This window comes from Ovis aries, chromosome 1 (genome assembly GCF_016772045.2).
Source record: "Ovis aries strain OAR_USU_Benz2616 breed Rambouillet chromosome 1, ARS-UI_Ramb_v3.0, whole genome shotgun sequence".
In the NCBI taxonomy this organism is placed as follows: Eukaryota; Metazoa; Chordata; class Mammalia; order Artiodactyla; family Bovidae; genus Ovis; species Ovis aries.
This window is the reverse complement of record NC_056054.1, coordinates 259,300,019-259,321,076: the sequence shown is the minus strand read 5'-3', so window position 1 is coordinate 259,321,076 and position 21,058 is coordinate 259,300,019. Positions and strand designations below refer to the sequence as shown.

The window sequence follows — 21,058 nt, the reverse complement described above, 5'->3', positions numbered from 1 at the left end:
CAGGTTTTCTGCCCATATCTTAATCAGGTTGTTTGTTTTTTGATATTGAGTTGTATGAGTTCTTTGCATATTTTGGATATTAAACTCTTAATAATATTATTAACCACCAGGCCCTGGTGGCTCTGATAATAAAGAGTCTGCCTGCAATGCAGGAGACCTGGGTTTGATCCCTGGGCTGAAAAGATCCCTTGGAGAAAAGAATGGCTACACACTCCAGTATTCTTGCCTGGAAAATTCTATGAACATAGGAGACTAAAAGACTACAGTCCATGGGGTCACAAAGAGTTAGACAAGACTGAGTGACTAACACTTTCACTTTGGGCTTCCCTGGTGGCTCAGAAGGTAAAGAATCTGCCTGTACTATGGGAGACCTGGGTTCAATCCTTGGGTCAGGAAGATCTCCTGGAGAAAGGAGTGCCTACCCACTCAAGTATCCTTGCCTGTAAAATTCCATGGACAGAAGAACCTGGTGGCCTTCAGTTCATGGCATCACAAATAGTTGGACATGACTGAGCAACTAGCACTTTCACTTTCAACCTTATTGTATATGTGATTTGCAAATATCTTCTCCATTCAGTAGATGTCATTTTATTTTGTAGGCAGTTTCCTTCACTGTACAAAAGCTTTTTGGTTTGAGGTCATCCCATTTGACTATTTTTGCTTTTGTTTCCTTTGCCTGAGGACACAAATCAAAAAAAAAAAAAAATTGCTAAGATCAATGTCAAAGAAAAACTGCCTATGTTTTCTTCTAGAAGTTTTATGGTTTCAGGTCTCACATTTAAGTCTTTAATCCATTTGGAGTTTATTTTTGTATATAGTATGAGAATGCAGTTCAGTTTGATTCTTTCAAATTTAGCTACTGAGTTTTCCCAACACTTTTTACTGAAGATGATGTCTTTTCTCCATTCTGTATCCCTGCCATATTTGTTGTAGATTAATTGACCATGTAAGTATAGGTTCTGGGCCCTCTATTCTACTCCATTGATCAATGTGTCTGTTTTCATGCCAATACCATACTGTTTTGATTACTGCAACTTTGTGGTGCAGTTTGAAATCAGAGAGCATGATACTTCCAGCTTTGTCCTTTTTTCTAAAGATTGTTTTGCCTATTTGGGATCTTTTGTGTTTCCATATACATTGTTTATATTATTTGTTCTAGTTCTATGAAAGATGCCATTGGAATGCAATAGGAATCACATTGAATCTGTAAATTGCCTTAGGTAGTGTATTTTAATATTAATTCTTCTAATCTATGAACACAGTTATATTTTCAGCTCATCAACTAGGTCTTTCCACAGACTAATCATGCTGGACATAGGAATAGATTTTCTCAAGCACATCAGAGACTTCTCAGCCTCTGTTTTGCTGTTCTGATTTGCCATGACTTTGGAGCCCTGCTCAGTTATAGACCCAGCCTGGATGACAGCACAGGCAGGAAGCTGAGCTCATGTATTCCCGTCTCACTCTTATCAAACTGTACATTCTCATCAATATCAGGGCAGAAATGAAACTGACAAAAGAGATTTCAGAAAAGGCAGGGGGCCTTTGCCTTTGCATCATCTCACAAGAGGAGTGAAGAAAGGATTATTTTCTAATGTATCTTTCAACAGCAGCATTCCAATCCCAGGAAATTATGATGTACATCACAGAGAAAAGCAGAGAACCAGCTGAGATTTGAGGAGAGTGGGGCAAGTGAGAGAAAGCAACTTACAGAGGCATAGGTTGCTGCCCAGGCACAGGGCTCTGTCTCCCTTGTGGTCAAGTCATTGGTCTTGGACAATTTTCCATTAGGCCATTGTTGTCCCCTGCTGCTGCAATGCTGCCAGACTCTCTGGAACTCCACCAGGCCCCTGGATCCAGGAGCCTCAGGACAGCTTGCAATCATGCACCAGATTTCCACAAGTCTCCCCAACTCTATGAGATCAGAGGACTTCTCACCACGGAAATTAAAACCTTCTTTACTTATCCTCTAATCCTGCAACTCCTACTTTGGAGCCAAGTTCCAGTCCCGGTTTATATCAAATTCTAAGAAATATGGACCTAGCCCTCAATAAGCAGTGTAAGTCCTTATTGTCTTCAGTAGCAGAAGGCAGAAGAGAGAAACGAGACACAGAAAGAAAGACTGAAATTTTACTTAAAAATTTATTCTCTAACTCTCTGTTGAAGGGATCTGAAAATCAGACTACCAGTTGACACGTATGCATATCATGTTGTGCTGATCAGACTCTAACTCCTAAGAGAAGTTTATTTAATTCATTTTTACATTAAATGAAATATGCAATAAACCTAATAAAATAATATATATAGAACATGAAGATCAGAGAGAAGTGAGGGGCAGTCAAAGTGTGACTATTGTTGCTATGGCTGAGTGTGAAGTGTGGTCCTGAGCTTCTAGGAGACCAAGTCAAAACAGAGAGACATGATATGGTTACTAGTTCTCATTAGCAAGAATGTGACTGTTACTGGTTCCTCAGGGGAGACGGAGCTTTTGTGTTTAGTTTCATGTAGAGCATATGGAGGGATGTTACATCCTCAACAATCTTTATGCAGGAAATGCAGATGGGAAGTTCATAAAGGTGGCTTCTTTTGGTGATGGTCTATGATGAACTAGACCACATAGTCTTCTAGGGGGGTTTAACTCTATTTAAAAGTAAGACTAGAAGTACTTAGAGAAAATTTACAATCTGTTGATTTTAATTAGAATTAAATGTTTCCTTCTTGCATTTTTTTTTAAAAATTAAAAATACGTGACCCTTGAAGAAGAGTTAAGAGCAAAACTGAAGACAGATTTTGATTTGAAGTCTCTGAGGAATAAATGACAGGGATGCCCTTGGCTGATTTGATGAGTGTGTTTCCCTACTGCCATGCATTAATTAACTATGTTTGACTTTCTATTTTTATGGTCAACTCCTAATAAAGAAGTGTTGAAGTACAATCACTAGTTTAGATGTTCAAAGAAAAGCAGGCCACCCAACAGTAACTCAACATGGAGACTCTTCAGACTTCAGGAAGGGATTCTGCTGGGTTGGTTTGCCCATGTTCAGGCTTTTTCCATATAAGACTTATTATATTATGTATCTGTAATAGCTGAGAAAGTCTTGACATATTAAAGCATGAAGTGTTTCAGAACTGTCTAAAGGTCTCTCAAGTATTTGTGGAGTGTGATCAACTTTACTTTTTGGCATGTGAACGGTGTGAATGAAGAAATCTGATGGCTAAATGCAGGGGTACAGAGGACAAGATAGAGTGAGCAACAACAAGTTTCTAGCTCCTTCCCTAGGATGTGGCAGTTACCCTTCTGCAGCATGACTTTTCCAGTCTGGTCTAGCTTTTTCTCCTCCTTGTATGGCATAGATTTTGCTGGTAGGCTTCTGCATGTCCCACTCTATTCTGGACTGAGATGACGTATTCTTTGTATCAGAACCCTTTAACAATTTGTAAAACTTAATTATATTAGCTGCTAATGATTGGTAAGATTCAACTTAAGTACAGTCACTATTGTCTAGTTTTTGTAATTCGTACTTCCTCTATGCGTTCTGTAAAATGCTAGGTGCTACTGAATTCCTCCAGAATGCTTTTTGCTGTTTGCTTGGCCTGTAGCTTTCTGGAATATTAGGACCCTTGGTCTCTGTGAATATTTTACCTGCCATGGAATTGGGGAAAACATTTTAAAATTCACTGGTATACATTCTTTCCTAATTGAATTTTTTGGGGAAACCAAAGCAACACAAAGTTAGTCTCTGAAATTGCTACTTGGATTACTTTAAAAATTCATAAAAGAGTCATTTCCTAGTTAGGATTCAGGCTAACATTGATCTCCTGCAATCAGAAGCATGGACACGATGCTTATTATGAGACCCCATCGAACAAGAAAGGAAGACCAGGAAAGGGTTCTCATTAAACACAGCTTCCAGACAATGAGGTTTCAGTACCCCTCAAATCATACCAAGATTCTTCATAGACTAGGTTATTTGGGTATAAGACAAGTGCTCTGTAATTTGTACGTGTGTTTGTATGACACAATTTTTTGCCTAAGTGGAAGGTGGTGAGTAAACTAACTTAGAAGGTTTTTGCCAGACAGCCTAAAGAGCGTTATAAAGAAAATGCCCCTCATGTTGAGAAATGTGAGGGTGAAACAGTGTGTTTTGAAAGGCAGATACGATTTTTGCATTTGTAAGACTTCCTTATTGCATTTGTCCATGGAAAAAAGATACGGAGATGATTTAAACAGGATGCTTTGATTCCTTGGCACAAAGATTAGGTATTCAATGAGTACATAATGAGGAGTGAGTGGATGGATGAATGAAATATAGGGACATAAACAAATGAGTTTCTTCCTTCCAGTGTCCCCAAGTCTCCAAAAGATCACTCACTCATCTATAATAATCCCTTGGGTGGACTGTGATTAGACTTAAGGAAAATGGGCTTTAAGGGCAGTTTTCAGACAACCAGAGGTCTGTTTTCTCTGGATAGCATGTAGGGCTGAAGTAAGGAGAAGGGCTTTCACGTGAGGCTTGATGCGAGGTGTTCATAGGAGAGAGTGGGGCCTCAAAGATGACTTCTCAGGACTAGATGGGGAGAAATTTCATAGACAAATTCACTGATGAACATCTTGCTATTACATTCTAAACATTGTATTGTTTTTTATCTCTTGCATCTCATTGTTTTTAATTTTTAACTTTTACTTTGTATATGACACATATTCTTTCAAACTTAAAAGTGAAAAGCAATGTCAGAGGCTCTGGCATATTTGCACCTTTTGAGTGTCAACTGCAGCAGGATGTTCTTGGCTGCTTCTGCACATCAATAGAAGGAAGTACAGTCTGTATTATCTGCAGGGAAAAAATGACGAATACAGAAAATACAGGAGTTGGGTAACAACATAATGGGGCATCTCAAGCAGTTTGTATCTTCCAAACTGTGCTTGAGAATGATGTTTCATTTCTTTAAGCTGCTTTTGTCAGCACCCCTGATGGAATGTCTGTAAACATTGACAGCCCAGCCATTGCATCTAGCTCCACAGCCTGAGGACCACAGAGCTTCTTCCTACACCAAGGTTGGAGGGAAGGAAATACCACTAGCCCTGTTAGCTACTTTCCTCCTTCCACAAATTCTGCTGTGTACAGTGGGGTTCTGGGGATCCCTCAAGCTCTGTTTACATGTGTTGGGAACTGTGTCAGCCCTGGAAATTTAGCTGGAACTTCCAGATCAACTCTGTGACTTACCGGCTCTGTAGTTTTGAGTGACTTCCTGAGTTTTCTGAGCCTCCGTTTCCTGCTTCATAAAATGGGAAAGATAATGTTGCCTACTCTCATTTGTTTCTTATGACTTTTGACCTAAATTTGATCAAGCACTTGGAAGCCCACTGTTGTGCTCCAAGTTGTTGGCTGAATAGTGATGAGTAAATCCTGTTTAGGAGCATGCATGCAAAAACAGAAGTATTAAAGAATGTGCCAAGGTGGCAGATGTTTGTCACTTAGAAGGAACACTGGAGACCAGAATGAAAAGTACAGTTCTTGCAAACGTTTGGTGCATGCAAATCAGTAAGGTCCAGGGATAGATGTACTGGAGAAGAGAAGAACGCAGCAACAGTTGTAAGTTCCGTTCCGTTAAACCACTGGCCTACTCAATGGATGCCCACAAAGACCAGTGAGGCTTTAAACTTACTTTTTATTTTAAAGAACTGGCTGGTTAATCTTAGGAAAATACTAACCTGTCATAATATGATAGCCAGGTCACTGTCACCCAAGGAGTTATGAGTTTTGCCTGTAAAATTGTAATCACCTGAGAAAAGGCTCTTAAAGCCCAAAATTGAGTGGGGAGAGAGGGAGTCAGACGGGGCTTTGTGATTGCCCTGAGAAGGAGACCTGGGTATAAGCTCTGACTTTTTGCCATCAAACAGCTCTATGACCTTGAGCCGCAGCTTTACCTCTTTGAGATTTAACCTCATCATCTGTGAATGTGGATAACAATGCCTGTTATTACCTGAGGTAATTAGGTCCAGGGCCTGGGACACAGGAGAAGGGTCAATTGTAGTCATGTCTGTGTCTAGCATCCAGGGTCTCCCCCCCCACCCCACATCAGCAGCACCTCCTGCCACACTGATGCCTGTGTCCAGCCACTGTCTAACACTAGATGCTGACTGGAACGGACTGTGTGGGCACGTGCCATCTCCAGACTGTGAAAACTGAAACGGTTCTCATGCCATCAAGACAATGCAGCATCTCTGTAACCTGTTGATATTTAGTCTGGAGGACATGCAGTATAGCTTTGAGCTCACTCTGCAGATGACAGGAATGTTCTCTAAGCCTCAGCCTGTGGACAGAGCAGACCTAGAATCCAGGGATCCTGAGGACTGATCCAGGCAACTTCCGGGTAGTGTGGGATCCGGGCAGGTATGGGCTGCAGGGATCCTTCCTCTGAAGAATCTGCTCATAGCCTGCCACTGTCTCTCTAGAAGACACTGAATATTTTTCAAATGAATGTTCGGCCAACTCAGCCTATAACTGTAGCTTCTACATCTGTAACAAGCACCACAAACTCAAGTTGATCCCTTCCAACCTCGACTAGGGGCAAAGGTGATTCAGTCTCAGGATCCCTGTGGTGCTCATGCATGCCTGTTCCAGATGGTTCAAATAGGAAGACAAAAAATGAGAGGCAAGAGAAATAGACAAGATTCAGGAGTTATTTCCAGTCCTCACTGTTGTAGACAAAGCAACGCACCTGACATCTTCCACGCAGTGTTTCCCAGTGTGCAATCTTGCTGTATTAAAGCAGCATGAACAAAAGGTTCTTGGGAACTTGCCTGAGCAAGACTCGTGCAGCACATGACTGCCTCCTGCAAAAACAGGAGTGTTTGTTCCGGTCAGAGTGTTGCCTCCTGGGCTGACAGCTGAACAAGCAGCACTTTAGCATTATGCTTTTCCTAAAAGTAAATGAATTACTGGGAATTTTCCCACTCATTTAAAAGTATTTCAAATCAAGGTGCATTTACTTTTTAGTCCACTGTGTAGGGAAATAAATGTCAACTGCAACCCCAACATTGCTGGCATTTATTCTGCTAACGACATCCAATTCTCTTCATCTAACCACATGAACAGAGGAGCCTGGCTGGCTACAGTTCTTGGGGTCATAAAGAGTTGGACATGACTTGGCAACTAAAACAACAAACCACGCCTGGTGTCCTGGTTGTGGCTCTCCAGATTCCTCTCTGGAAATCCCTCTCATTGCTTTAATTTCTCACTGAAGAAATGGCGAAAAACTGTGTATGGTGTGGTGTGTGGGTGTATGTTCATGAGTGTGTAAACCTGCTTGTGAGTGTGTATACACTGAGGAAGTTGTTGTAGAATTCTGTAATTACCACCTCACAGCCTGTTCATTCCCATTTCCTGTTAGAACGTGGGTAGCAGTGGATGGAGGTGGAAGATCACAGAACAACTTTTTCTTGTGCTCATCTCTGATGCCTTGGTAAGGGCCAGGTAGCTTGACCTACAGCTGATTTAATATCAAATCACACAACAGATCACATAAGGACGTCTTCTGTGTTCAGAGAACACATCTTGGGAAGGACCCCTGCCCAGCCTCTCCGCCAGCTTGTCCATAGGTAGGGCCTGTTGAGAGAAGGTACACACCAGTTGCTCTAGTGGAGGGAGTGTAATACTGAGTTGTTAACCATGTATTAGGGAGCCAAGAAGACACAGGGGATACTGGAATATCTCAGAGTAGCAAGTGCAGGAAATGGTTGCCCCCAAGGTTGGAAGAGTAGGAGGAAGAGCTTGGGATATGAAAACTCAGAAGCCTGGAGGAGGGGCCCTGGGCACAGAGACTCAGACATTCGGGGGGGACTGCTGGGTCACTCACGCTAATAGCTCTGAGCTTGCAGAGGGGCCCCGTAGTGTGGTGCCCAGGTTGCAGAAAAAGAGAGTGCCAGCTTCTTGCGCTGGGCTCTCTGAGGGTTTACAGGAAAGTTGGACAGGTTGGAGAAACCAGAAGTGAATTCACTGGCTGCTGGTGAATTCACTGGAGTGGGTCAGCCTGACATTCACAGGAATGGGAGGGAAGTTCTCCCGCTCACCTGTCTCCCTCTGGCACCCCCTTCTGGCAGAGCCTAGTAGAAAGCTGCTGGCAAAGGGAAAATACGGTCAGCAGAGACATGGGCTCAGCATCCCAATGCAAGTAGGAAAGAGTGGGTTTGAAACAGAGGCGATAGTTTTGGTACTGGTGCAGCCTGCCAGCACACCCATGACAAAGATGTCCTTGGAGCAGACCAGGGTTATGCACTTCTTGTTCCTCAGTGAAACCTGAACCGTTCCTTCAGCATCCTTGGTGGAAAAGGGTCTTGACATTCAATGGTCCTGAAACAAGCCTTTCTCTAAGCTCCCATTTCATATTTCTTTTAAATCATCCATATAAATGCATAAAGATCTGTATGGCTTTTGATGTGTTTATATGTAAAGATAACTCTCAAAGAGTTGTCTGTTTTCTTTTGTACACCAGGTAGATAATTGTTTCGTGGTTGTTATAAACATAGAGTTTATACATCCTAATTTCTTGAGAAAGGAAAGAAACATTATGCCTCTCTGATTTTCTACTCAAAACTTTTTAATGCAAATGAAATCATGAATCAAGCATAAAAACAACCTAATTGCTAACCATCATATATTTTAATGATCCTTAATTAAAGCAAAATTTAAAGTGAATAACAAGCATATTAGAAATTTTTCTCATGGATCCTTAACTTGTGTCTATTACTCAGAAAGCTGACTCTGAGTATCTGCCAGGCCTTAGAAGAATATACCATTCACTTACACAGAACCTATTTCTTAGATACAAATACGTTTCTGAGTATAAATAAACACAGAGGATACATTGAACAGCTTCATCAGGTGACAAAGTTCTTAAGACTTGCGCTTGTTCAAGTCTTGTTCTCTTGATAATGTTTTGAAAAGGAGAGCAAGCATTAGCTAGTTTCCCTAAGGCTTCAAACCAGAGCTCTTGTTTGTATTGTGTGTGTGTGTGTGTGTGTGTGTGTGTGTGTGTGTGTATGTGTGTGTCCTCAGGTATCATCTGGGCTCCCTATCCTTGCGTAGAAGCTGAGAGAGGTAACAGCTAGCCCTCCAGCATCACGCATTGTCTGCTTGGATCAGGCAGGTGAAGAATGTTCCTGTCAACTGCAGCTTGTGAATTTTTGAAGTTAGCATTTAAACTCCTCTTGATTTACAAGGATTGATGGCAAGGAAACAATCACACAGGAAGACTTAAATATAGCAGTATCCTGGTTCCTACACATAGATTAGCACCCTTAGCTTTGCCGAATGTAACACTTCAGAAAATATCTTGGTGGAATATGGGGAGGTTGCAGAGAAGCTTGCAAGTAGCCCAATCCAGGGGAAGTTGCAGTGCTGTAAGGCTACATGTTAATTCTGGGCCTTCGGGCAGTAGTCGTACCGTGTTCATCTCACCTCATAAAGAAAGTAACAGGCAGGGCCTCTGTCCCTCCAGCTGCAGGCTGTGGGCAGACTGAACCAAAGGCAAGTGATTGTTGCTTAAACCCTGCACAGAGTCAGCGACATCAGGTATTCTTCGAATCAAGGAAATACTGAAGGACTCTGTGTGACAGAAGTTATTACTGACTGCTGGAGATGAAGCAAATAGAATATGATCTGATTTAAAGGTAAGGGTTCCTGTAGGAGTGGGGGAAGTAAGCATAGGTTTCATGCAGCATTTGCTTGGCCCCCTTGCTGCGATGGGCCCGAATGGAGCTGGTGGATGAAATAGCAGTGACAGGCTGAGCCTGCCGTCTCTTTGTCACCTTGTAACACTTGCAGGGGCGCTCCTGACTCTAACAGTAATGCTCACCCCCTCCCCACTGGTTGCTGCTGCTGCCCCTGTGGTTTCTGGCAAGAGGCTTTGTCAACTAAGTGCTGTTCCTCAAAGTGTGATCCGAGACCAGTCGCATAAGTGTCACTTGCAAGGCCATTAGAAATGCAGAACCTCAGGTCTCACCCTAGACGTGCAGAATCAGAATCTGCATCTTAACAAGGATCCTCCCTGAATCCTTTCTGTGCCCAGGAAAATGAGACACATCCAAACTGTCCCGCCCAGCTTGCCCATACTGCAGATTTATTTCTATGTACTGCATTCCCCACAACAGTCTGCTCCCAAGTTTCATTCCTGCTTTCTCAAGATACATTTGACACGCAGTGTTGTTAAGGTTAAGGTGCAGACTAGGTTAATTAAACTGGTAGGTCATGAGTTCAGTGTGGCTCTCATGCTATTGCGGCCGACATCAGCAAGCCAAAATCTAAATTTGTATACGCCTCAAGGTTATGAAATTGAAACTCAACGACAGCTGAGCACAAACCACCCATCAGGCTTGAGGCTGAAGCCGATCATCAATCATTTCTTCACTTTGCTTTCACCTTTTCTCTAGAGGGTCTCTCCCTGAGCTCCCGTCAGTGGAGGGCCTTCACCGCTTGTAATTTAACACCACTCCATTCAAATCTATTTTTGCTCAATAAACTCTTAAATTTTTTAATATGCCTCAGTTCATCTTTTAACATGTACAGTGTGATGGTTTGTGCATCATGATTTAACACAATTACCGCAATAAGATTAAGCTTCCCAGATAGTGCAAGTGGTGAAGAACCCGCTGGGCAGTGCAGGAGATGTAAGAGACACGGGTTCAATCCCTGGGTCAGGAAGATCCCTGGAGCAGGAAATGGCAATCCTTGCTTGGAGAATCCTATGGACAGAGGAGCCTGGCAGGCTACCGTCCATTTGGTTACAAAGAGTCAGACACGACTGAAGCGACTTAGCCCAGCACACCACAATAAGGTTAGTGAGCACATCGTCACATCACAGTTACTGTAACATACGGAATACTTCATGGAATTGTATATCATCCTCAGACAGGGGCCACGCTGACCTCCTCTGTATGGGTCCAGTTTCAGCATCTGTCCTACAAGAGGGAGCAGCCTGCTCCAGCTAAGCCCGTTCCCTGTTTTCTTCTAATTCTCTAACAGGAACATGACCTTCACTCTAATTTCCTGCATGCCTCTCCTCCCGTAACATGGTGGGAAGGAAGAAAGGAAGGGCAGGAGGGAGGGAAGAAAGGAAGAAAGATGGAGGGAAAGGAGAGAAGGAGAAGGAAAGAAGGAAGAAAAAAAAGGCAAGAAGGAGGGAAGGCAGAGTGGGAAGGGAGTAGGGGAGGAAGGAGGGAGACCCAGTTTTCATGGCACTGTGCATTGCTGGAGCTCATGAACTCTGTTTCAAATACACCCATGCAAATATAGCCCATCCATTATTTCTATTTTAAATGAAGAGGTGCCCTTATGCAGTGTTCAAGACAGCGTTCATTGGTGTACCAATTTGGAGCGCAATTTACCAATGTCTATTGGAGTTCTTAAAAAGAACATTTTCTTTGATCCAGCAGTATCAGAATTTATCCCATAGATATAATTGCATAAATGCACAGAAATATATGTCAAACGTGTCTGTCACAGGACTATTTAATAGCAAAAGGCTAGAAATAGCTGAAAGCATCAATACAAGTTGTTTTGAAAAAAGCAGTGCATGTCTCTGCAATGGAATAGTATCCCAGCACAAAAAACGAATTGAGGAAGTTTTGCATTTGCTTCTGTGGCAAGCTCTCTAGATAATGTTGTTAGCTGAGAAAAAGAAGGTGCCAGACAATATGCATATTACCCCATCTAGGTGTGATTTTAGTGTGTGTGCGCATGCTCAGTCCCTTCAGTCATGTCCGACTCTGTGCAACCCCATGGACTGTAGCCCGCCAGGCTCCTCTGTGCATGGGATTCTCCAGGCAAGAATACTGGAGTGGGGTGACATGCCCTCCTCCAAGGAATCTTCTTGACCCCGGGATCAAACCTGCATCTCCTCCATCTCCTGCATTGCAGGTGGACTCTTTACTGCTGAGCCCAGGGAAGCTTGTGTACATTTATAAAACACAATAACTTATTGTATTTATATCCAAAGGAACTCTATAGCCATTACAAACACTGCTTTGGCAGAATTTTTAATACTTGGGACATCTTTGTAACGTGATGCTAAGTTTAAAGGGTTTTTTTAAGTTTAAAACAAAAGCAGGACATGTGTCATGATTTTTCTCCCCTTCCTTCCTTGAACATTTTCCAACGTTGTTAAATATTCCAAAAGAATATTTTCCTACTCTTGGATTTTTAAGTTGTTTTTAGTTTTTCCAACTTGTACGTAACATTTTTTTTTTAACCAAATGCTGTTTTTGAATTTCAAAGCCTTTCTGAAGATAAACATAATTACTTGCTCATAGGTTATAATATTTTGTTATAATTATTGGCTCATAGGATATGGCCCTTGATATTTATTGCTAAATTAGCTTCCATAATCCACAAAGATTTTTAATGTAATATTTTCAACTTTTGTTAATGTGAATAGTTACTAAAAGCCATCATTTTTTCTACAAATGTTAAATTTTGCCATATAGTAGTTACTGACACCTACTGTCTGCCAAGCTGCCTTGAAGACACTGGGCACATCATCACAATTAAGGCATGGTCTCTACCTTCAAGTCAGGGCTTCCCAGGTGGCACTAGTGGTAAAGAACCTGCCTGCCAATGCAGGAGAGGCAAGAGACATGGGCCGGGGAGATTCCCCTGGAGAAGAAAATGGCACCCCTCTCCAGTTTTGCCTAGAGACAGAGGAGCCTGACAGGTATGGTCCATAGGGTCACAAAGAGTCACACAGTGGAAGCAACTTAGCATGCACTCCTTACCTTCAAGTCAAAGTGTGACCCTTGGACCAGCACACTTGAATACATAATTAGAACATGATGCAGTTTGGCCTGTCATAGAATTATGCCCACCATGCCATGGAATACAGCAGGCACCGAAGAATTGATGCTTTTGAACTGTGGTTTTGGAGAAGACTCCTGAAAGTCCCTTGGACTGCAAGGAGATCCAACCAGTCCATTCTAAAGGAGATCAGCCCTGGGCGTTCTTTGGAAGAAATGATGCTAAACTGAAACTCCAGTACTTTGGCCACCTCATGTGAAGAGTTGACTCATTGGAAAAGACTGTGACGTTGGGAGGGGTTGGGGGCAGGAGGAAAAGGGAAGACATGGCTGGATGGCATCACTGACTTGATGGACGTGAGCCTGAGTGAACTCCAGGAGTTGGTGATGGACAGGGAGGCCTGGCGTGCTGTGATTCATGGGATTGCAAAGAGTCAGACACAACTGAGTGACTGAACTGAACTGAAGGTGTGACTGTGACAATTAACCAAGAAAGGGTAGAGATTCTTACCCTTCGCTTTGACTTCACTCCTCTCCTTTCATTCTAACTAAAGAGTGATGCTGACGTAGGGAAGGGGGAATGTTTTCTTTTCTTACTCCTATCAGAGTTCAAGTGTTAACTATACCTGACGGTAGAAAGAAAGTAGAAGAGAAACTTACTCCAGTTTGTGTGTCAACTATCTATATTTCTGTGTCACCATTTATATATTTCACAGATTCAGAAGGTTATAAGCCTCCTTCAAGGACACATTCATCCTAAATCTGTAACCAAACTTCACCTTCCCACAGCCCATGTTCCCCTGCCTGCTTAGAATAGAAAGATGGTGGTCTAGTCTTCAAAGCATTTGCCCCAACTTCCAAAAAATATTCCCAAATAAAAGAAACAACTCAGGACTTCTGTGGTGGCTCAGTGGTAAAAAATCCATGAGCCAAAGCAGGAGACATGAGTTCAATCCCTGATTCAAGGAGATCCTACATGCCTCAGAGCAACTAAACCCATGTGCCACAACAATTGAGTCTGTGCTCTAGAGCCCAGGAACTGCAACTACTGAGTCCACTCACTCTAGAACCCATGCTCTGCAGCAAGAGAAGCCACCACAATGAGAAGCCCAAGCATTGCAACTAGAGAGGAGGACCCACTTGCTGCAACTAGAGAAAAACCCAAGCAGCAAAGAAACCCAGCACAGAAAAAAATAAATTAATTAATTAAAAAAATTTTTTTAAGAGGCAACTCAGCCTCCACAAATAGCACTGTCAAACCTCTGAATATTATTTCTTATGTCAAGAAGATCTTAATTGAAACATCCTAACTAGTTTGACTAAATGAAATTGCCAATATTTGACTTTTTTAACCTGTAAAACTGGCAGTTTCACATAGTTCAACTAAAACCTGCAATTTAATTCTTTCTGTTTCTTCCCAAGACTACTGATTATACACATCTAATATATTTTAGAACTAATCAAAACTTCATTTCACACCAAATGATTTTTGCTCTATCTGTCCCAGATACAAAGAAAAGGTGGGAAAACTATTAACATAGGTTTATGCTTGCTTGTTACTTCTTAGATCATCAGTAAGATAAAACTGGAATAGAATATTTCCCAAATTGAAGGGAGAGAGGTTTCCTGCTTATCTAAGCAGAGGGGCTTCTAGCCGATGCAGAATTAGGAGTCAGGCAAACATGGGCAAGCAAACCCAGCAAACTACCAAACAGACTATAGTTTCTAGTCTCCAACCCAAACAAGGCTAGTGTCCTCCTCTTAAGACAAACACGATGCTGAGAGTGTGTTATGAATCCAAGATTATTACTAATGTAAAGCTGCACATCCGAGATTTAGGGAAAAGGAGAGAGAGAAGAGATGAGAGAGAGTCAGCCTGAAACTGATGAAGACTCCCATCAATGGAAGCATTACTCTTATCAGATTTAAACTCATACTGTAAGAAATTTAATTTCAGCAATTCTGTAGAGGGTGTGGTATGGGAAATGATGCCTCAGAGCTTGGAAAGCTGGCCTGATCCCATAAAAACATCAGAATTTTCTTCAAAACTTCATCATAGTTTGAAATGCTTTATGGAGTCCTCCTATTCAAAATGTAAGCCACAGCTCCAGCCCATGTTCTCAGACTCTAAAGCTCACATGAATCACTTGGAGTCTTCTGAAAGGAAAACTCTGATCTGGTAGGTCTGGGTGGGCCCTGAAAGCCTGCATTTCCAACCAGCTCCAGTGAGGGGTGATGCTGCAGGCGGGATCCTGCTTCCAGGGTAAAGTACCCTTCTGACAGCCTTGGTTCCTCTTCCTAAATTGACCATCTCCTCCTGCAGGTCACACACAGAGTGCTGAAGTCAAGAGGCACCGGTCTCCCTCAGTGGCCTTGCTCTCTCTTCTTTCAAATCTTCCTGCCTACAAAACAGGGGCTATCAAACCTAGCTGAGGATAAAATCTTTGCTTTCCCAGTAGGAGGAAATTTGGAGATGATCCTAATTCAATCCTTTCCCTCCGCCCCCCAGCCCATCTGTATCTTAAAGCCAGAGCCTGAGATCTTGCGGACAGAGTTTGCAGCCATCCCATCGGACCTGGGAGCACTCTGCAAGATAAGGGCCTCTTGCAGATAGTTTCAGATAAGTGAAAGTAACTATAAAGCCATTGCTCAAAATTACTCACAAACCTCACCTTAACGAAGGCTCTCCTCCTTTGGGGTTAGGGCAGAAGACAAGAAACCCAGTGTTTCCTGGCAGGAGGCTATAGGGGAATCCCTCCCACCTGTCCCTTTCCACGGCAGGAGAAAGCACAAGGCAAAATTGGTCTGCCCCCACCTGTCAAGAGCAGGTGTCAGCTTCAGTTATTGTTTGCAAATTCATTTCAGTCCTTTATTGGTTCTCGGCAGAGAATGAGGTGTGATTCCCTGATCTCAGCTGTTTTTCCTCGGGCCTGTGGCACATTGGCATTCCTGGGCTCATCTCCTCCCTCCTTTCCTCTCTGGAATGCATGTCTCGTTGATGGTAAATATACTGTGATAAACCAATCTGTAGTCATCAAGGGAGAGGTACAATAAAGGTGACGAGTGAACATGTTGAGCTACAAAGTGATGAAAATCATGTTTTATTCATGGAGAACTATTTTAATTGGGACATAAAATGATGCAAGTCAAATGTAACTATGTATGTCTTGGAGTGGGGGAGGGGTGGAGGGGGAGTCAGGACTGAAAGGAGATGCTCTCATCTAAAGAGTCTGCTCTCTTTTGTCCTTTGTAGTTGCTATAGCACCATTTTGAAGTCCAGTAGGTCCCCTTGTCATTAAGGTCCTCAATGACAATTTAGCCAGTAAATTTCACATCACATGTAGGCGACCATATACTTCATTATCCAAACCAGAACCCTTTTGACAATGGAACGGGCACCACTGGTGACTGTGCTTCTATGTCAGGCAGGCACTGAGACTGTCTCAGGTTAACCAAGACACAGCCCTTCTCACTATGGGCAGTTTCTACCCTGGACCCAATAACTTTCTGGCACTGAGACGTGAATCTGTCTCAGAAAAATTGCACCAGACAGAAACAGGTGAGGAACTTTACTCAAGACTACTGCGATAAGGGAGAGAGACTGACCTCTGCTTGAGTACAACAGGGACGGCTGGGGATGTGTAGCCAGTGAGCAGGAAGGAAGTCAGTGGACAGAAGATTGCCAAGGGGAATTGCTTAGGTATGAAGGGCATGGGAATCCTTGCTAAACTGGGCCCAGTGGGACAGAGGCTGCAGCCGAGGACAAGGCCTCCTTAAGCAGAAGATGGACACAGAGAAGGCTAACTAAAGTTTAATCAAGGAGAGAGTTCTTACAGAATCTAATCAAATGAAAGGCAGCTTTTAAAATTCATTCTTCTCCAAGGAAACCTGTAGTTTCCCAACTATAACAACTTACTCTTATTCTGAGGAATTCTCCCAAACATATTTATGTTCTAATTTCTTTTCCTTTGTGATTTCTTTTCATTTTCCTTTGCAAATCCAATTATTCTTGTGTTTGATTAGAAAATCTGTTTAATCTCCTGCTCTTTGCTTTGACTCCAGCAAAGCTAGGATGAAACTGACTTTTGAAAAATTAAGAAAGTGGTTTGAATTGACCAAGAGAAGCACAGTCGTAATTCAGCCAGGAAGGACTCCACCAAGTGGTCCACGTCTCATGGTGCCTTGTCTACTGGAGATTTGTTTATTTTATGTTTATCTCCCATGTATGTCCATCTTCGCAGAGGCCAGTATAGAGTCCATTCTTGAAGCTCAGTGCTCACCACTGGGGAGGCCCCTCCCCCATCCTGGAGTCACTTTCCTCACCTATGAAATGAAGGCATTTGATTAGATGACTCCTTGTTACTTTGCAGGACTTTTTAAAAGTTCTGTAATTGTATCCCTGTCTAGATTGTATTTTCTTATAAAATATCCATCTTGGATCCATTCTAAAAGATAGGATATGAATGATGGTAAGTCATTCTGAAAATAATTACATTATGTAGGAACTGTCTCTGAAAGGCTTGGTTTTACACACACACACACACACACACACACACACACACACACACACACATATATTGTAGTTTGAAGTAAAAACAATCCAAAAAGGATTTTCACAAATGTTCCCAGCAGCTTTGTTAGTGAAAGTGGTAGTGATGGGGTGGGGGTAGTAGAAACAACCTGAAATGTACTTCATCAGGATAACAAATTCAGAATAGTCATGGGCTGGCACAAACAGAAAATCAGCACGCTCTGGCAGCACAGGGGGCAAATATCAACAATGTTAGCAAAAAAAGGCAAGAAAAAACCCAAGTATGATACCACTTATTGGAAGTGTAAAAACATACAAAACAGCCCTACTTATTTTTGAGGGATACATACTTACATATGTAATAAAAGTATTTTTTTAAATGCTTGTTTATGATAAAACACCAGATATAGTGGTTACCTCTGGGGATTGGGAAGGGATTGTAATTAGTGAGAGAATTCAGAGCTTCAGCTTCATTTGCTAATGCTTGAATCCATAAACTGGGAGTTGGATATGCTTGTTCACTGTATTATATTTTACACTTTTTTGTACATCATAAAATGTTTTATGACATCCTTGTAATAATGTTCGGAGGGTTGTGAAAAGCCATGGCATTCATTTGTTTGTAAAGATTAGAAACTGAATGTCAACAAGTTGCTACAATTTTTTAGTATCAAAGGTTAACAGGGATTTAAAAGCTCCTTACTACCTGCCCCTCAATTACAATATACCAAGCAATCAAAAACAAAACACACAAACAACTTCTGGTGTACATGTTGCCAAAGGAACTACTAGTCAGGTACCAGTGTCTTGCATCCCAACTTCTTACATTTCTAACTAGTATTGCTGTTTACATATACTTTTTGGTGTTTTGAGAAAAGTTTGTAAAAACATATATCAGAAGTGATGTATAAAATTTGAGATTAGAGGACTTTCCTGGTGGTACAGCAGTTAAGACTCCATGCTTCCAATCCAGGGGTCATGGGTTCCATCCCCAGGTGGGCAGGGAAGTTCTGTATGAGGCATGGAATGGCAAAAAAAAAAAAAAGAGAGAGAGAAAGAGAAAGAAAGAGAGACTGGATGCCAGATGATAAATTGAACAGTTTGCCCTGCAAATAAGCATCAGCTCTGAGCTTCCAGGTGGCCTGGACAAGAGGAGACACCCTCTGAGTCAACAAGAACCAGCTTAGTAGGAGAGTTTTCTTGGTACTAAAATTTGGGGAAGAATTAGTCACAAGGATCTTTATATCAAGGGCACTGAAGCCTTGTGTGGTGCTCAAATCTCTTGATTTGCCCTTGACAGTGGCTCCTTGTGATTCACTTACTTCACAGAGGACAAGAGTGATCTGGTTATAACAAGGCTCAGATCTTGTCAGCCCTTCAAAGGCCCCACTGCATACAGGTCAAGGCAGGACCCCTTCCTCATCCTCCAAGCTCTCTGTCCTGCCTGAGCATCTGCCCTCACTGCCTGTCATTCTGCTGCTCTGAGGCTTCCATCACCCCAGTCTTCTTTCCTTCCACGCAAAGCTTAACCTGTCTGGCTACCTCTTCCCTCAGTTGGGAATGCCCTGCTCCGCAGTGAACCTGGCCATCCAAGTCTCCATTCGAATGCCATTCCTACCACTGCCTTCCAGAGAGGCTTTCCTTAATCACATTGACAGAGGCAGCCTCCCTCCTAGTCCCATCCCTAGGCCTCAGGCAAAAAGGACAGCCCTGGGCCTGCCTGTTGACGGTGCCCCTCTGGTCATCCTCCCAGTAGCCCACTGGGCCAAGGGGACTGGCGTCCTCAGAGCCTGGGTCTCCTAGACTGTGCCCTGGTCACCTGGGACCCTGCAATTTTCTGCCCAAATGACCTAAGTTCATTTCTAGAATCTGTGGGCCTCTGCCTTAGGCCCTCCTCCCATGGGTGGTGTGTGCTACCAGTTTGCACTGCCCTGTCTCAGGTGGCCACAGGGTGGCTGGCCATCTGCAGAAGGCATCAGTGGCTCTTGGACATAGGGGCTGAGGTGTCAGGCATAAGTTCAGGACCCGTCACAACAGGAGCTGGAGCCAGCTGGGGAGGGAGGGGGCAGGGGCAGGGTGTGCATCTAGGGATGAGGTTGTGGTTGGCTCACCCAGCTCTGCCGTGTTCCAGTGCAGACCTCAGAAGTCTGAGAATACTGAAGCTGGCCTTCTAGGTCTCTATGAATTTAATTTGTCAGGGTAAGAATGTAGGTCATATTTTATTTAACACTTCGTGAGCTTGGTTCACAACTTATAAATATTTTGACACACGTGGGCCTCCATTGGTCTTCTTGCTACATCTCCACAAATGTTAGAGGCGGGCCTTGCTTCCTCTACCTGAAGGTTCGTCAGGAAGATGTGGGAGCTAGTTCAACCCACAGGGCCTGGTGGCCACAGGCCCCCTAGAAGCACCTTTTCTGCCTCCTCCTTGCTAGGGGATTCAAGCCATCTTCTAGGCAGCCGCGATATCACTCTTCTGTTTACCTGTTTATTTCATTTGCAGCAAAAGGCAAAAATCTGAAATTACCTTATTTCTTTATTTTATATTTGTCATTTTCCCACTTAAGTATGAGTTCTGTGAGGTCATGGGCTTATGGCTGCATCTTAGAACCTGGCAAGCACTAGGTGCTTATTAAAAATGTGCTGAATGAGTAACACTGGGGCAGTTTTGTGGCTGGAAAATGCTGGATACAAAGATGACTAACAAAGGCCCTTAGAGGGCCCCAAGCCAGGTAAAGGAGTAGACCAGAAAAGAGACAAAAGTCCTTTACTTTCAGTTTCACATTCCTTAAGAGGCTAATTAATCTGGAAACAGGAAATGTGAATGTAGCCATTATTGGGGGATTTCTACTGGGAGAGAAATAGTTTACAAACCAAATCAGTGCTAGGCAAGAGGGAGACTTTCTTGTTAGACCTGAGAGACAGGACAGGGCTAAGGAAACCTGATGATACAGCAGAACCGGTGGGAACTCATTCCTTCTCCCTGAAGAGAAATTGCCTGTGGTCTTTCTAGGCAGAGGATGGTGTCAAATATTTTCTGCTGTTAAGCTAAAAGTACTGTTCAGAACAGAGGCAAAAATCCCCTGGATGCTGCTCTCTGCCTTATTTCACTCCCATGGCAGATAGTGACAGCTGCAGAGCAGCCTCTGCTGCTCACTCCCTCCATCCTTCACCAGGCCTCCTGGTGGAGCAGGCTGGCTCTCAGTACTCTCTAGATGCCCAGTGTGAATGTATGAAACAGACTCAGCCACTAACACATAGAATTCTTTTTTAAAGAACAAGGTTCCTTCCTTTTCACTCAAAGAAATATGAGGTCTTTTTTATCCAAAGATGATAAAGCCAATCCACTTGAAATAGGGATGAAAATAAAATAGGAAATACTCAAAACTACTCTTTATGCCAAATTCAGACTTAAATTGAAGAAAGTAGGGAAAACCACTAGGCCATTCAGGTATGACCAATATCAAATCCCTTATGATTATACAGTAGAAGTGACAAACACATTCAAGGCTTAAGATCTGATAGACAGAGTGCCTGAAGAACTATGGACAGAGGTTCGTGATTGTACAGGAGGTAGTGATCAAGATTATAGCCAAGAAAAAGAAATGCAAAAATGCAAAATGGTTGTCTGAGGAGGCCTTACAAATAGCTGAGAAAAGAAGAGAAGCTAAAGGCTAAGGAGAAAAGGAAGATACCCAACTAAATGCAGAGTCCCAAAGAATAGCAAGGAGAGATTA

At 42.8% G+C, this 21,058-nt stretch overlaps 1 protein-coding gene and 1 non-coding gene across 13 annotated transcripts in view; one reads left to right on the top strand and one right to left on the bottom strand.

Annotated features, from left to right (window-relative positions):
• The window catches only part of NEK11 (NIMA related kinase 11), a 281,512-nt gene that overhangs the window by 251,696 nt on the left and 8,758 nt on the right, over positions 1-21,058 (top strand). The gene's annotated exons all lie outside the window — the stretch shown is intronic.
• On the bottom strand, positions 10,870-10,972 carry LOC114111214 (U6 spliceosomal RNA). Its single transcript, XR_003587295.2, has one exon. It is a non-coding gene; the product is annotated as a U6 spliceosomal RNA (small nuclear RNA).